General features: G+C 39.9%; 1 protein-coding gene and 1 non-coding gene across 3 annotated transcripts in view; one reads left to right on the top strand and one right to left on the bottom strand.

Moving 5' to 3' along the window:
- XPO7 (exportin 7) overlaps nt 1–12,975 on the bottom strand; it is a 93,641-nt gene that overhangs the window by 79,043 nt on the left and 1,623 nt on the right. The gene's annotated exons all lie outside the window — the stretch shown is intronic.
- Nucleotides 7,027–7,098, top strand: TRNAC-GCA. The gene has a single exon. It is a non-coding gene; the product is annotated as a tRNA-Cys (tRNA).

The following is a 12,975-nucleotide window of genomic DNA, read 5'->3' as shown; positions in this document are numbered from 1 at the left end:
AGGAAGCAAGCTACTATTGTATATCATTAAAATAATTGTCTATTTAAACACAGGGATCAGGGTGGTACTCTAGTCTTAAACCTGTACATGTGATTGGGGTACTCATGATTTATATAACCCTGAATCTTTCAATTATAGGAATTTTCAAAACAGCACATCATCTATTAAACAACAGCAATAATGGTAACATCGTAAGAAAACCTCGGAACGTCACGTAGCCCTGTAACTGTGGCAGTAAAGTAAAATACTATAGCACATGCCAATTACTACTTTCTTGTCCTACAGAAACGCATCTTTGATCTTTAAAAGAAGTCAGTGCATATATCAAATAAACCATATACCATGTATATAGGCCAACTTCCCTTGTATTCCCCCAGTTGTATGTTTTAAAAAATCTGCTGGCAATGCAGGAGACTCAGGTTTGATCCCTGGGTCAGGAAGATCCCCTAGAGAAGGGAACGGCAACCCACTCCAGTATCCTTGCCTGGAGAATTCCATGGACAGAGGAGCGTGGCGGGCTACGGCCCATGGGGTGGCAAAAAGCTGGACACGACTGGAGATATAGAGAACGAACAGCCTGTCCATATCAAGAATGAACAGCCTGTAATTTCTAAGCCTTGCTGAGATTTAACATTCTGAGATATTAAGATAGCATCTCCTCCGGCCTACTGAGTAGCATTCTAACTATTGTTAAAAAAAGTTTAAATGTTTGTAAGTAAGAAAGAAAGAAGATTTAAGAAAGGCATAGAGAACAGAGCTTTTACTGATCTAAAAATTCAGAAGAAAGCCTCTCAACTCTCCTTATCTCTTTTCCCATGAGAAAAGCCCAAATACTATATGTACTCCTTCAGAAGACTCCACCAAAAAGTGTAAGGAGGTCAAAGTGAAAGTGAAAGTCGCTCAGTTCGTGTCCAGCGCTTTGTGAGTACAGTCCATGGAATTCTCCAGGCCAGAATACTGGAGTGGGTAGCCTTTCCCTTCTCCAGGGGATCTTCCCAACCCAGGGATTGAATCTAGGTCTCCCATAGTGCAGGTGGATTCTTTATCAGCTGAGCCACCAGGGAAGCCCTCAAAACAGACTATTAAAGGAAAAAAGATAAAGGTAATCACAAACACTTAATTTTAGAACCCTAAACTTTGATTCAAAGAAGCTAGAATTTGGAGTTCTCTATTTACCCTCTGACAGAAAAAGCAAAAAAGTGTTTTAAGTAAATGTCTCTTAAGTTTTGGCATACATGCCCCATACATGTCAGTTTTCTGATTCTTTGGAATTCTAAATAATTTTTCCCTTAACAGGTTTGTAAAATATCAATTTGCCTTAAGTCTACACTATTATATGATCTGCCAAAAAATCCAAGAACTCATCAAGTCAGCCAACAAGGAAGACCAGGCAAGTTGGGAAACAGATTTAGAAGAATCCTCTCATAGAAGAAATAATGAGTTTTTAAAAAAGAAGTTTTTTCTGGATACCCCTCAAACATTAGTTATGACGGGAGATAACTAGTGTTTGAGGGTAAAAAAACTAATCTGGTTTTCCAAAAAATATAAATAGGATGGGAAGACAAAACAGACCAAGGGTTATAAATTCAGTTCAAGATCAAGCGGATTTAGTTTTAACTGCTTTAACAATAAAGAATCTTTAAGAGATACTGATGGCTAGAGCTGTCAACACTAAGTTTTACTCAAACTTTTAAATATGACCTCTTGTTTACACTGCATGCATGTCAATTTCAGGCTTCCTAGGTGGGGCGGGGGCAATGGTAAGGAACCCACCTGCCCATGCAGGACAAGCAAGAGACATGGGTTCGATCCCTGGGTTGGGAAGATCCCCTGGAGGCAGAAAAGGCAGCCCACCCCAGCACTCTTGCCTGGGAAATCTCATGGACAGAGGAGCCTGGGGGGCTATCGTCCCTGGGGTCACAGAGAGTCAGACATGACTAAGTAGCTGAGTACACATGCATGTGCACACATCAATTTCCCAGCCAACTGTCAAAAGCATTTTATTCCTGCCTCTGGTAACACAATCTGAGGCTGTTTCAGGAAACAAACGAATAAAATACCAAGAGTTTCACTCCAGTTTTACAGTTGCTGTTAAGACTTGGTAAGAAATATGATAGGGGTGTATCGTGAGCAGCTAACACTTTACATATTTACATCTGAAGGCTATGACCTTCACTATGAAAATATGAGTTCTAAACAAGCTGATAACAGTAAAGAAATGCCTACTGGACACCGCCACTCAAATGTCCACCAGCACTTCAAAATCTGCATATTTAAGACTGACCTTACTATCTCTTCAACATCTTGTTCATTCATTCACTATCAACTTTGCTGCCCAGAAATGTAGAAGCCTGCCTTCTCAGTTTACACATTCAACTGTTAACCAAACCCCACAGTGTGACCTCCTTAACATCAATTTTCTATTCTCCATCCTCACAGCTAACTTACGTCAGTTCAAGTCCCAATTATTTCTTACGTGGTCTACTGCTTGATCTCCTGCACTGTCTACATCCAATCAGTTTTCTATATCATCACCACAGTGATGTGACTATTCTGTCACTTCTATTTAAAAGCTTTCAACTGCACATCCACTGTACAAATTCCTTACCGAGATGTAACAGGCTCTTTACCTTCTGGTCTCTTCCACCATCAGTGTCTCATTTCTCACTTAGCTCCTCTATTCCCTATACAGCAGCAACATTTCACTGCTTTCACTTTCTTGGAATGTTCCATGTATACATATATGTATATATATATACACATATACACATAAATACATATGTATGTATGTGTGTGCGTGTGTGTGTACAAATATATCTTTTCTTATGGCATTCCCTCTGCCAGGTATACTCTTACCAACCGGGAGAGACCATGTCTTTTTGGATCTGGCTTAAGCACTCAGCACGTTAAGACGCCTCCCCTGGCCCTCCAAGGGAAGCCTGGCATCCGTCTCACTCTACAGCCCGTGTGTCTGCGCACGCTCAGTCACTCAGTCGTGTCCGACTCTCTGCGACCCCATGGACTGTATCCCACCAGGCTCCTCTGTCCAAGGGATTCTCCAGGCAAGAACACTGGAGTGGGTTGCCATGCCCTCCTCCAGGGGACCTTCCCGACCCAGGAATCAAACTCACATCTCTTACGTCTCCTGCATTGGCAGGCAGGTTCTTTACCACTAGCGCCACTGGGAAGCCCTACTGGTACACATTTCTAGTTATTCAGGTCCTTGAGCACTGATGCCGTACCTCCCTCACTATACACCTCCTTACATCTACATATAAGAACATCACTAGAATGCCCACTTTCTACTTTCTCACTGCTGGCTGGTGCAGCAAAGCATTTATTTCTGGTGTGGATTACACTGACATGGCTGTCTAGTCACTAAAAATTTATAAATACTTCTATTTATGTTAAGAACAAGATAATTCATCCACTATAATAACTACATCGCTGCTGTTTGTTGCTTAGTCACTAAGTTGTGTCGGACTCTTTTGTGACCCCATGGACTATAGCCCGCCAGCCTCCTCTGTCCATTGGATTTCCCAAGCAAGAATAATGGGGAGGGTTGCCATTTCCTTCTCCAGGGGCTCCTTCTTCTGATCCATGGGTCAAACCCATGTCTCCTGCATCTTAGGTGGAGTCTTTCCCACTGAGCCACTGGCAAGCCTATAATAATTACATGTTTTTTCCTGAAGAAGAGGGTGACTACTTGAAAATGGATTTACTGAGCTCCACTTCATTATTCAAAATTGGTTATGTCTGTCCCCAAGAGCTGAACCACAAAACAAGTTATCACTGATATGAAGGAAAATCTTAAAAGGAATGAAACAGGTTGTTTCAACCATTTTAATTTCTAATATTTCTGGGTTATTTTCAAAGCTAATGCTGTAATTATGAAAAACTTTAAGGTCAATAATATTTTAAAATTAGTAACTAAAGGGAACCAGAACTGCTAGCATATCAAGACTTAGCATCTTTAAAAACTTTTTAATTGAGGCTAACTGCTCTGCAGTGCTGCGTTAGCTTCTGATGTAGGACAGAACAAAGCGCATGAGTCACGTGGACACACATCCCTTCCCTCCTGGGCCGCCTTCCCACCTCCCGCCCCGCCCCGCCCCTCTAGACACAGGGTTGACCTCCCTGTGTCGCACACCAGATTTCCCCTGGCTATCTGTTTTACACGAGGAAATGTATCTATTTCAATGCTACTCTACCAACTCGTCCCATCCTCTCCTGCCCACTGTGTCCATAAGTCTGTTCTCTGTAAGGGTTAGCATCTTGAATAAGTGATATAATTAATACCTTCCTCAATAGTCTCCCTTCATTTTATCTGTAAAATGGTTACAAATACAGGGGGATTTTAGAAGGTCTGTTTCTGCAAAGTGCTTTGGCAAAGAATACATTTAGGGTACTTTTTAAAAGTCTCTAAAACACTACTTCCTATCAGTAAAATTCTGAATTTCTTTAATGATTTGACTGCTTCCTCTCTTTCCCTTGGCTAAGTAAGAGAAAAAACATCACAGGCTCAGAGCATGAACTATAATGTTAAATTATTAAATGTGTCCACTTGCATTCACACACTTGGGAGAATGAGGATTTAGTTTATATTTGTAGGCATACAGGAAAACAATTCTATAACCTATGTTCCACTTCTGTGACCATCTCTTTGGGTCTGTGGCAGATTTTTCTTATTCCAGAGCAGCGCTGTCCAACAGCAGTGTCCATGATAATGGAAAGATGTTGTAACTGCATTGTAGAGTATGGCAGCCACCATCTGACTACTGGGCACTTGAAATGTGATCAGCTGAATGAAGAACTTAATTTTTACTTTAAAATAGCAAAATGTGGCTAGTAGTTACCATTCTGGACAGTGCAGCATAAATGCCAGTGTCAACAAAATGTATCAAGTTTGATCTGGTTCCTGTCAAGCTGGGCTTGGGTTAGACCCATACTGGGCTAGCCCTCTCCCCACTGAAGGGTCAGGCAATAGATTTGAGGGGACATACCCTCAGGAATCTGCAAACTTCTGTAGAAGACCAGAGAGTAACTATTTTAGACTTTGTGGGCCAGGAGGCCAAATGGTCTCTGTTGCAACTATCCATCTCTAACACTGTAACACAGAAGTGGCCATACACAATTTGGAAAGGAGTTCCTGTGGCTGTGTTCCAATATAACTTTTATTTATGCACACAGAAATCAGAATTTCATGTAATTATCATGTGTCATGGAACATCATTATTATTGTTCTCTTTTAGATTTTTTTCAACAATTTAAGGATGCAAAAACTATTCTTAAGTTTTCAGGCCGTTCGAGAACAGGTTGTGGAGCCAAAGCACCAGCCTGGCTTGTACGCCTATGAGACACAAGAAAGGCCAGTGACACAAGAAAAGATACACAACACCGTTAGTCATCAAGGAAATGCCAACTAAAACCACAAGAAGATCCCACAAGATGGCAAAACCAAAGGCTGGAGCAGATAGAGAGTCCTGGGAACTATTACACACTGCTGGTGAGAAAGTAAAATGCCACAATCACTTCAGCAGTTTCTTTAAAAGCTTAAACATATCACAGGACTCAGTAACCCTATTCCAAGTATGTAAGAGAAAATTTATGTCTATACAGAGACTCCCATATAACTATTTATACACCCTTTATTCAGAGGGACTGAAAACTGGAAAACCACCCAAATACCACCAAGGGGCGAATGGATACATAAAGTGGCACATTCATACCATGAAATACTACTCAGCAATAAAAAGTAACCAGCTACTGATACTATGAGACAAACGGGAGTGAAACTCAAAATCATTGTGTTGAGTAAAACAAATCAAAACCCAAAGAGTACATAGTACATGCATTACATAAAATTCCGGGAAATACAAACTAATCTACAGTGACAGAAAGCAGATGAGGGCTGTCAAGAACTAAAGGCTGAGAGAGGGGCAGACTGCAGTTAGGAGGAAATGTTCTGTATTTTAATTGTGGTAAAGCAGTCAAAGGTATGTATATGCCAACTTGTACACTTTAAATGGATGCTGTTTACTGTATATAAAGGTGATTTAAAGCAAGTTTTGATTCCACTGGCATTAGATTTATATACAGCAATCTCTGTGAACTGTTCTATTCACTTTTATAAGTGCTGTTTAACTTGAGGAGATGGGTAAGCAGGGGACAGGTTAAGTTAGCCTGGCGTCTCACACCATCATTGCAGAAGGGACCTGTAGGCACATTAGTAGTTACTTGTATCAAAGGGCTTTAAACAGACAAGTTTTAGGAATTCTGTGAATTGAAAACCTTTCCTATTCATACACTCTGATCTCTCTGTTTGGAACATGTATCATAAGTAAGACTAAAACGTAGGATTCCAAGCATTAGTAAATAATCCTTTAGGTTAAAACAAGTTTTCATTTGTAACATGTCTGAAATATTGTCCTTACTTAAGAAAAATCACAAAACAAAAACAAAAAACCCTGTCACTCAGATTCAATTTGTTTGAAAATATTTGTTATATGACAAATATATATGTCTATGAAGACTAGAAGAAATATGCTCAACTCTGGAACAACATTATCAATTCAAAACATTAAGAGGAAAGAAAACAAGGTCCCATTTTCTGGTTAAGTTTTATTCATTCTTTTAAATTTAGGCTAGTTTTTGACAAGAACTTACAGGGACTTGTCAGATGAAGCAATGGCAAAATAATGATTAAAACATCACCTACTAACAAAAAATAAAAAATATTTTAAATAGTCTATAGCTATACATTGGTCAAAGATAGGATAGTTTTATTTTTTAACTGAGTATAGATATGTGAGATACAAACATGGCTCCCCAGATTCTTCTCAGAGCAAACACTGCTACAGGTTTCTAGAGTCAAATTAAATGTCATACTTGACTTTAGACAATGTGCTTTGGAACAGAGAAGTAAAATACCAAAATTCAGGAGTTAATGAAGATGAGTTGGTTGAAAAAACTGAGATTTGAAATTATTTGCTAAACTTAAGACACATGTTTTCAAAACACCAGGCTTCCCTGGTGGCTCAGACGGTAAAGCGTCTGTCTGCAATGCAGGAGACCCAGGTTCAATCCCTGGGTTGGGAAGATCCCCTGGAGAAGGGAATGGCAGCCCACTCCAGTACTCTTGCCTGGAAAATCCCATGGACGGAGAAGCCTGGTAGGCTAAGTCCATGGGGTCACAAAGAGTTGGACACGACTGAGAGACTTCACTTTCACTTTTTCAAAATTCTGCAAATATTACTAAATAGGCTTAAAAAAAATCCTTTAGAAAACTCTGCCTTTCCCATTTCTGACCTTAAATACACCCCTTTTAACCATATACTTGACTCAGATGTTAGGGAATATGTCTAGCATAACGCTCAATTCTTTCTGAAACTACACACTTCAAGTATCATAATTTATCATACAAACTAGAAATGAGATCAGCTTTTGTGACCAACATAGGTTCGTGCACTTAAAAATTAAAAGGCCACCACAGCTACAGGATCACAACTTCCTGATGTAGTACAGGAATATTCATTAATTTAATTGTTTTCCCAAGTATTTATAGGAAAGCATTTGACTGCTTTTCATCTTAAATTTTTCTCTAAGAGAGGCTTAAACCCAGGGACTTTAAGTGATAATCATTCTTTAGGCTACAAGCATCAACATCTGACTAATAATGTTAATTTCTTGGCACCACAGAAAATGTCCTTCACTGCTTACTGCTTAAGAGAGCTCTTTACTTATTATCTGGGGTATAACAGGGCTCAATTTGTGAGACATGCTACAGATTTAGCCCTCACATTCCACAACAAAAATTGGTAGGTGGAGGAGACGAAGTCATATTTAAAATAGATGCAATGGAAATATAAGTATGTGCATAAATATCTTAGGAAAATTTATGACAGTGTACATATGAATTGAGAAGATGGGGCTTTATTTGGGAGAGAGTGGTAAGGATGACAACTAAAATCCTAGCAGAATGCTGAAAGTATAAGGGACTTAAGTGTGTGTGTGCTCAGCCGTGTCTGACTGTGACCCCACGGACTGCCCCCCAATCCTCCCTCCCCACCCCGCCCCCGGCTTCTCTGTCCATGGGATTTTCCAGGTAAGAATACTGGAGTGGGTTGCCAGTTCCCCCTACAAGGGATCCTCTAAACCCAGGGATGGAATGAATCTGCATCTTTTGCCCCTCCTGCGTTGGCAGGTGAATTCTTTACCACTGGTGCCACCTGGGAAGCCTGTGAGGGACTTAAGTGCTAGCTGCTCAGTTGTGTCGGGCTCTGTCACCCTGTGGACTGTAGCCCAACAGGCGCCTCTGTCCATGGAGTTCTCCAGGCAAGAATACTGGAGTGGGTTGCCAATCCCTTCTCCAGGGGCTCTTCCTGACCCAGGGATCGAACCCGGGTCTCCTGCATTGCAGGGAAATTCTTTCCATCTGAGCCACCAGGGAAGCCTGTAAGGGACTTAACCTGTAATTCAGGTTCAAGGAGACTAAATTAGTTGCCCAATTAAATGGCATAACACACATCAAGGGGCTCAGCACGGTGCTGTATCACCCTTTTGCTCACCCCCAACCAGCGAGGTGTGCAAGAACCACCACCACACTGTAACCTAAATCTTCCAGTAGCGCTCTCGTCTTCCAGAGATACCAGGTCCTTTCATCAGCCTATTTCAAGGAACATCACTATGATCTCTATAATACCTACTGTGTAGAGTTGCTGTGAGCATTAAACGAGATCATGTAAAATGGTTAGAAGCTAAAAGTCCAACCAATGCTAGCATGAAGTTTCCAATGCTGCCCTCTCTCAAATGTGTCCTTTCCACTCATGACAGTACGAGTGTGTATGTGTGTCTTTGTGTGTGTGTGCACAAACAGGTATGAAGGGGTAAGGAGCCATGGATGCAAATATCAGATACACTTAAGACTCACTTTTTGACATTTCCCCTCCTTTCCGCAAGATTCTGATATGGACTCCTGGGTACCAATCTCATTTCACTGAAAATTTCCTGCCACCATGAGTCACTCACTTTCAGTGTGAGGTGCAAACTCAGATATACTGGAATGGGGTAAAGGTGATGGAAGCAACAGCTCCTTCATTCAGGGATATGTTGACAAAAACAATGTCTCACTACAAATTCACAACTCAACCCAGATTCAGTATCTAATTACCATGCAAGGCCCCTGAAAATAGGACATCACATCTTGTACTTCCTTGCATGTGTAAGACAGGACATTAAATGCTTAACAGCCATTCACTGTTTTTCATCATCCTCAAAAATTCAGTAATTTAAAAATTCAACCTGCATGTAACTCTCCAGGAATATATACTGAGACCCTAAACTAGCTTATGAAAGACTTATAAATCAGTTTCTCAATAAAATATGATAGGTGTTTCACCTAAAAAGTAATGTATCTTTAAACTCAAATTCTACAGTACTTAAATAGCTTGAAATTGTAGGCAAATTTTTACATATATACTTTACCTCCCTAGAGCACACAGCTTCTATTACATTCTTAAACAAACAAACAAAGTCACCCCCAAACTGAAGAACCAGTCTTCTATGCTGCTTCTCCCCTGGCTTTGAAGTTCAAGTTCTCATGGATAGGCCTTCCACAGCTGGACTCCTAAAAGCATTCTTAAAAATCAAATGACAGGACAGTAATTATCCTCAGGAGGAAGGATGTGTGGGTAGTTGTAGAGGGGGCCATCAGAGGGACTTCTGAGGCAGTAAAAACATCGTGGATTTGGGTGTTGGTTATAAGAGTGCACACTCTGTGAAAATTCATCAGGCTGAAAAATTATTATTTTCGTATCTGTCTGAAGGAATATTTCAATAAGAGGTTTAAAAAAAAAAACACAACACCTAACAAAGATGGGTCACTGATACATAGCAGATATCATTACATAATGTAAAAAAAGAAGTCCTTAAAAATTACATCCTAGGAAGGGTCAGCGTGGTGAAGAGTTGAAGCCTCCAGACAATAGCCAGTGAGGCACTGTGGCCCCCACCCACCCTCCTGCAACTAACTAATCCCTACCAATGAGCGTGTGGGTGAGCGTGCAAACAGGTCCTCCATCCTCAGTCAAGCCTGGAGGTGAACCACAGCCTCAGCTGACAGCTTGACAACCAGACCCTCAACTAGAACCATCTAGTCAAGACACTCCCGGATTCCTGACTCTGAGAATATCTGTGAGATAATATATGTTTGATGTTTAAAAGAAGAAAAAAAAAATATACATATATGATGCAATATCTAAATACTCTCTTCCTTACATATACAAAAGTGAGCAAAGTAGCCTTGGAAGTTGTACCTATAGACACATCAGCTTATCGGTTTAAATTGGCAACTTGCACCTCACGAAGGGCTGTGGTACAATATCATGTTCCAAACCCAACCAAGAAGAAAGAAAATACAGCTGGTGGTTATGAACATCAATTTTGGGATCAAATGGAAGTTAATTTATCTGTAAGATACAGAACAGGGATTTTATTAATGCTCCCTTTTCCTACCTCCATCTAAATTAGAGATTCCATTACAGAAATATTTTGTTTTATTGCGTGCTTGAATGGTATCACATGCACGTAGACAACCCTTAATTCTTCTGAAGGCTTTTCTCACACGAGGTAGCAACACTGTCAGAATTATCAAGTACATATAAAGGTGTCCGTCTAAAACACAGACATATTATTTGTACAAATCCACAGGAGAGGTAGCTGGGGTGAGAGAGGGAATGTGTAGCTATTTCGTATGATCCAACACAAGTGTAGCATGTTTTGCAATCAATGTATTAGCTCTTCTATCCATCTGCACTCTGCAGCCTCCCCAAGACAGTCTCAGAATCTGACACTGCAGCAGTCCGGCTCCAGTATCTTTTTCAGCCCCCAGTCCTCTGCAATTCCCAGCACAGCAAAGGGCTTTGGGCACATTAAGCCCTTACGGTATCAGTTTAGCCGAAAGAAAATTACAAAAGTAACTATTTTTCCCCCTTTAAAATTCTCCAAAGTTGTACAGAATTCTCTTCTCAAAATAAATCTCCCATAGTCCTTCATGTTTCCTTGCATGTTTTTAAAAGCTAAAAAGACAACTATCTTTTCCTCTAAACCGGCTAAACTTTCGCACTCTGTTAAATTTTAACCTGCCAGTTTTAATGATTCTTCTTGACCCCTAGAGTTACGGTGGTGGTCAATATTTAAACAAATATGACTATGTGGAAACTGTATTTTCTGTTACTACTCAGTCATAATGCAGAGACCAGTAAATAATACTCTAAGAGTCTGAGTAAGACCTGGGATAACAATAGAATAAATCCAACAAAACCCCAGAATTATCATTCATTTAATATATTTACATGTGTGTTAGTCACTTAGTCATGTCTGACTCTTTGCCACCCCCATGGACTGTAGCCTGCCAGGCTCCTCTGTCCATGGGATTCTCCAGGCAAGAATACTGGAGTAGGTTGCCATTTCCTTCTCCAGGGAATCTTCCTGACCCAGGGTTCGAACCAGGGTCTCCTGCATTGCAGAGGGATTCTTTACCATCTGAGCTATAGGGAAGTCCCATATGTATATAGACTTATATGTTAAATAATATACTTAATAACCAATTATATCATATACATTTTCCTTTTACTCTCAAGAGCCTGGATACCAGCTAGCATTATTAAAACTAACATCTGATGATCCTTCTTAGTTTTTCTGTTACCACTGTACACTAAGCTAACTTTCATTTCTTTACAATAACTACCCAGCAAGTGAAAATAACAAATCCTCATTATCTTCATCTAACTTAATAAGTTTTTTAAAAAAATGGAAGGAGGACCATTCATTTTAGGAAGATAAATACAAATGAGTTTGATTTTTTAACAATCACTGCCTCCTTGGTGGCTGTTAGATAAAGTCCTCTAAAACCAAGAGTAAGAAACTTATCACAACGAGAAGGTTCTTACAAGTCTCTCTTCTGAAGAGACTTGACTACTGACATCAACAGAGCTAAAAGACAAATCAAAATATTGTAATTTTCCATTACTATCGCTTTGTGACTTCCATTAAATACTTATCAGAAGAGATGCTCAGGACTCCAGCCTAAGAATCATATGACACTTACTTAGTGTCAACAGAAAAAACAACACAAAACTGCTCACCCTGGTGGTTCAGGAAAGCACTAGCTACATAATGACTCAACTATTTAGAACTACACATGAAGCTTTCAAATTATCACTGTCTTGAATCAGTGGTAGGCTTTTTTAAACTTCATATCCCAATAGTGTTTTCAGAAAAATACTGCCCCTCAAAGCACTTCAGATTTGTCCTTAATCTTTTCATTTATTTACTCATTCCACACAGGGGAGAATTTATCTTTTTCTTGAGAAGGTTTTCTGCTACAATAAAGTACATGTTTAAGTCTCCAAGTATCCAAAACTAAAAGTAATCTAGTGGTCTAACAAACAAAAGCATAAAGAGAAAAAATTCCTTCATGGACTTATCTGGTTGTTGAAAAGACCACTAATTTAGAGAGTAACATACTATAACTCTCTGAAATAAAATGAAGCACTGAACTGGCCTAGTCCCCTTTGTTTTGAAAAGTTGTAAGTTCTTATTTGGTAGATTTTTATGTTGGGGTGGGTGGGAAAAAAAAAACAACTCCTTACTAAGGCAGACCCTCCTTTGAGACGTAAGTGCTATGAAGACCACTTGAACTCATCCTGACATTCCTCTCGTGAGGAATGACAACCTTTTTGACTCAAAATGTGGGAGAGATCACACGAAGAGGGACTTCTTTGCAAGAAATAAGACATGTATATTCATAAAAGTACACGAACTTCCTGTCTTCCAAAGCATCATCGGAAAGGCTATCTATTCAAACCATATTCTGGAATGCTCTCTGACACTATTTTTTTGTTTCCCCAGTAGATAAGAGCATGGGACCCAAAGTCAGAAGCCTCCAATCCACTTCCTAAATAAATCTAACATCAG

Source organism: Cervus canadensis, chromosome 30, assembly GCF_019320065.1.
Source record: "Cervus canadensis isolate Bull #8, Minnesota chromosome 30, ASM1932006v1, whole genome shotgun sequence".
In the NCBI taxonomy this organism is placed as follows: Eukaryota; Metazoa; Chordata; class Mammalia; order Artiodactyla; family Cervidae; genus Cervus; species Cervus canadensis.
Note: the sequence above shows the minus strand (reverse complement) of the source record. Positions and strands in the feature narration are given on the sequence as shown.